Genomic DNA, 5000 nt, shown 5'->3' on the forward strand with positions numbered 1-5000 from the left:
AATGTTGCATTAATATATATTTGACAAACTCCGCTGTCTTGGTTTGCATAGAAGAGGCTTTCTCGCTTATTTAGGCTCATTGTTGAAAAGCACCTTCGCGAGGAATATAGGCAGCCACATTTAAACTTGCATAACATTAGCTAGAAAACAATGAGCAATATCAAGGATATTTAGTGATACGTACTTAGCCCACCTTGCAGAGACGCGAGGTATGTCATTGCTTAAATTGTTAGCCTTTTGTATTAAGTTAAATGGAGGGGAGCGAGATGCCTTTGTAGCCAACTTATAAAATACTGGCTGTATTTGCCCTATTATATCGACTACATGAATGAGCGTTCAGAGCTTGTAAAATAAATAATATTTAGGAAACAAGCATTTTCAGCCATTTACTGATAACTGCAGAGACGAGAGGAAGGTTTTTTATCAGAGTCGTTTCACACGTTTGAGCGGCTTTGCTTGAAGGATTTACATATAAGAAGCTAACGCTATATGAAGGAACTGGCTTGTGGATGCGTTTGACTGTGGTTATCTTGATCATTTAGGACTTTGCTCTAAGGATTTGCATATAACAGGCTAGCGCTAAATGAATACGAGTAAAAGTGCGTATTGACAAACTGGAACGTATGTTTAAGAAAATTTAATTATTACCCGTCGTAATGCAAATAGCAGATTTTGTTTCGAATTACTCACAATTCTAATTATCTTACATTTCGTCATGATAAACTTTAAATATCTAAAAAAAAAAATGTTTTTCACTAGTGAAAACTTATGTCACTATCTAGATGACTCCGATTACACGAATAATCATTCTGACTATTCAGAATGTGTGGATATCTTAAAAGATCATTCTGACTAGTTAAATTTAATTTCAGTGTTGCCAGATTGCTTCAATTCCCAGGTAAAATAATGTTTAACAAGACTTGCCAAAATGCACAGAAAACATCCCAAAAGTATCTGATATCATGCCTTTACAGATCAGTAACTTAGAAAGAGCATTAAAACTATTTCATGTTTTAAATTATTTTTATTATTTGCAGATGCTTCTTGTCTTTTCCGTTTTCTCGTTTTCCTCGTTAATATCGTCGCTATTGTTCCACCTAGAGGAAGCGTTGAGAATGATTCTCTAGCATGATTGCTTACAGTTTAATAGTTATATTTAGATGAATCATTTCAAGTTTTTTCATTTTTATATCTTAAGTTGTCAGCTATTCTATTATTATCTATTATTTAGGAAGGCTATTTAAAATGTATTTAAGTGAAAATATACAAACTGTCTTTCACCTCGCTCTCTCTCTCTTGCACTCTCTCATATCCTGTTTTCTTCTCTTTCTCTTGCCTCTTAGTCCCATCCCTCCGTTTCACTTATTTTCTCCCTGTCCTCAGCCTCTGTTCGTTTTCTCTGCGATAATAAAAGCTATTTAGCCCAACAAATCATCCATATCTTAGGATGCCGTAGTAGCTTCTCTACCTGTTGGCAAATACTTGGGTTCATATAGAATACCCAATAAATAAATATTTGGTAATAAATAAATAACCAATAATATGAGAATATAAATCAAATCAAATTATTTAAATACTATTTTCATTGACATTTTATTCCCATCTTAACAACTTAGCGTGTGTGAGGCTTTCCCACTTCTTTTTCACAGTGCAAGAAACCGTTGATTGATATGAACTTGCTCCACAAACGTTTACTACACTTGTACTGTACACAAGACAAAAGTATCAAAATACATCTATTTCTAATTTCAAAGAAATATATAAGACCATTTAAATTATCTGTGAAGGAAAACATTCACTATACAATGTTTCTGAATGGTATCATAGCTTTTGAATTGGAAGATTCTGACAAGTTCATTTTAATGCTTTTGTTGTTGTTTTTTTAAGTTTCGTCTTCCAGTGAGCCATAAATTATATGATTTTACCAACTGAAGCTTCTTCAAACTTTGCTTTTACTTTGTCTGATTTTTCCCCATAGATGCATTATGCATAGATGAAGAAATTAGAGACATATGCATGTGTTGGGTGGCACTACATTACACCGATATTCAAAAATTAAATAGTGCCATTAACCATATCAATAAAAATTGTGTTAAAAAACTTAATATGCAAAATTACTTTAAGAAAAATTCACCACCCATATAATATCTGGACAACATCCTATGGTCAGAAACTTACCTATGATGAGTGGGGTATAAGGTGGCAATCATAATGAAAAGTCTTAAATTTGTTTATGTAATAGATTATAAAGTCCTACTTCTCCTCTCCAGAGGTTTAGAACATGCAACCATACGATCCTACAAAACATATTGTCTAATATTTACTCAGAACTTGTTTACAACTTAACAGCCAATTTTACCACTGTAAAAGTGGTTATTAAGCATGCCATTGTTCTTCCTCTGATGAGCTGTGTGTTACCATCCCTTTCCTTGCAGCCTTTCTGTTCACACAACTACATTTAATATGGGGAAGTGTACATTTAACCATGGCTGCATGGTGAATATAATATGGAGAAGTGTAAGTTTAACCATGGTTGAATGGGGAATACCAAGTTCATTGCTAGGTTGAAGCTAAAGGGGAAATGAGGAAGTCCACTGGTTGCAACTAAATAGTAAAATTAAGCAGAATGTGAATTAAGAATTTGAAATTCCATTTACACTGTGAAAAACACTGACAGTGACAGTCCAACCAGGCAGACTGTTATGGTAGAGTAAAGCCCTACAGCAAATAATACTTTCAACAAAGCAGAACTGAGGCATGTATCTGACATAAGTTCTGAAATGTTTATAATGTTTTGAAGTTTTCAAATTTAGCTACATCTGTATGGCTGCATCAATGATTTCAAAATAAATAAACTACTTTTTCTTAAATACATACTGTAAATACAACGATCGGTGTTTGTCTGCTATACTTACACTATGCAATCACCAGTCACTTTAATAAAAATGCCCAATTATATATCTAGCTATATATCTAGACAAAAGTGATCATGTGGTCACAAACTAACTATTGATGAGACCTGAAAATGTTTAACACAATTGACCATTTCTAGAAAAGTGAGTCAAGGTTTCTAATTACCAGACACCAAATACTGTTACAGGTGTATCAGGATATATGTGCCAATCAGCCAGCAATGGCAGAACGTCTTTGGCAGCCTGACGTTTCTAAACAAAAAATAATAATAAATATTAGGTGTCCACAGCAATGTGGCATTCTATTAAAGAAAAGACCAGTATGCATTTTCATTTCAACCAAGCAACCAGCAAAGCATGATGATCCAAGTTGACATAATATGGAAAAGATGGCAGGTAAAACTGGAGCCAGGAACATTAGCAGTTGCTCAATTTTGATAGGGACAGTATTGTCTGAAGCGCTCCTGGCAAAATTAGTCCCCTACTGTAATGAAGCTTTTTAAAATCAATTTTGTCATCTGTATCACTTCCAGATTGTTGCGGAACCCTGAGGGATCAGTATCACATCGGACAATGGGTTTGGCCATTTTTAGTACGTTTCTGTTTCAAATGTCAAATGCGTGATAGAAAAGCTATGTTATTTTAAGATATATAGGTGTAGAAAGTATTAACACATTTTGCCACATAATTTATGAAAAATAATTCTAGAAAATTAAGAAATCTAGCTGCTCTAAACATTTTCAGCAATATTTAATTTACATTTTACACACTTGGCAGACACTCTTATCCAGAGCAGCCAGTGTTGTAGGACAGGTGCTTGCAGGGCCTGCACTGTAGGAGGGCCCTCAGCAGGTAATATATCAAACCTCTTGTGGTGGGACCCCAGAATTTTGCACTATGCCAATGAAAGCAGCTTATACTTTTACAATCATGTTACAGAGGTAGGCAAGCATAGTGTTAGGGGTCTTGCTCAAGGACTCTTATTGGCGTAGCATATCACATTTACCTGGACCAGTAACTGCTCATCCCCAATCCCTCACAGAAGAAGCAGTGATGTTACCCACTACGGTATTCTATAAAACTTTGATGAACCTAATGCAAATCAGTTCTGGAAATAAAGACATAGTTTACATAACCTTAGAAAAAGGATTTATTAAACTGAAAAAGCAGGTGCTGAGAAATTAAATTCCACAGCATTAACATTACTATGAACTGTACAGATCAACCTACTTGTGGTCTCTATCAGAAATACTGCATTTGGAGGATCACCAGTGATTTCAGCTTGGCAGACAAAAGAGATAGTAAATACCCTAAGAAGTCAATACAAACCTGTGGCTTACTGGTTTAAATAAAATCCCTTTTACCAAATGTGGCGCACAATTATCTTTTAAACTGTAAATGGTTCGAAAAGGACACCCAAAACAACCGCCATATTTTCTTTTAACATTTTTAGAGATGATGCTCGAACATTCAAAAGTAATAGCTACAAGTTACGTTCTCAGTAGAGGTTGCGATTCCTGTATAAGGAGCTATTACACTAATAAAAATACATGAAACTCCTGACCTAATATGACACTACTCCCTTAGGCGTGTCATCTGTATCGAATTCAGACGTTTTTGCGGAACTCGAGAGGGAGCAGTACCACGTCTGACAATGGGTTTGGCCTAGTCGTGCAGCAACTCAAGTCATGTATTGTTTACTTACTTTGGCAAAGCGCTATTCTTTATGCTGTTCCTGGCGTACTTTCTATGAATACCGTTTAGATACACTAACAGCCCGAGAGCAGGTAAGATTTAACATTGGAAGCACAAATGAACATCTCTTAAACCTGAATAGTTGGCTAGCTAGCTAGATTGCTAGCTAGCTAACTAGCTCACAAACAGGTAACGTTAGGCTATAAGTTAAATATAGACGCGCTAACCTTACGTGGCGCCACATTAACATTACCTGTAGCGTTGGCTAGTTCAGTGTCACTGTCGGTTTGTCAGATTTATTTTTATACATGGACTAGTCTGCGTGCGCCTTTGGCAACATTTTTAAACACCAAACAATATTAGTAACTAGTTGGCTAACGTTAGCAAGGTCAC

The 5000-nt window shown here is 35.5% G+C and overlaps 1 protein-coding gene across 4 annotated transcripts in view; it reads left to right on the top strand.

The window, feature by feature from the left end:
• The first annotated feature begins 4508 nt into the window (after nucleotides 1–4508).
• Nucleotides 4509–5000, top strand: part of LOC113568198 (suppressor of tumorigenicity 7 protein homolog) — a 36371-nt gene continuing 35879 nt past the window's right edge. For all 4 annotated transcript variants that reach the window (XM_026996384.2, XM_026996383.2, XM_026996385.2 and 1 more), the window contains exon 1: nucleotides 4509–4699. The gene's annotated coding sequence lies outside the window, so the exon portion shown is untranslated. The remainder of the gene's footprint in view (nucleotides 4700–5000) is intronic.

The sequence above is a fragment of the Electrophorus electricus genome, chromosome 4, assembly GCF_013358815.1.
Source record: "Electrophorus electricus isolate fEleEle1 chromosome 4, fEleEle1.pri, whole genome shotgun sequence".
Classification (NCBI taxonomy): domain Eukaryota; kingdom Metazoa; phylum Chordata; class Actinopteri; order Gymnotiformes; family Gymnotidae; genus Electrophorus; species Electrophorus electricus.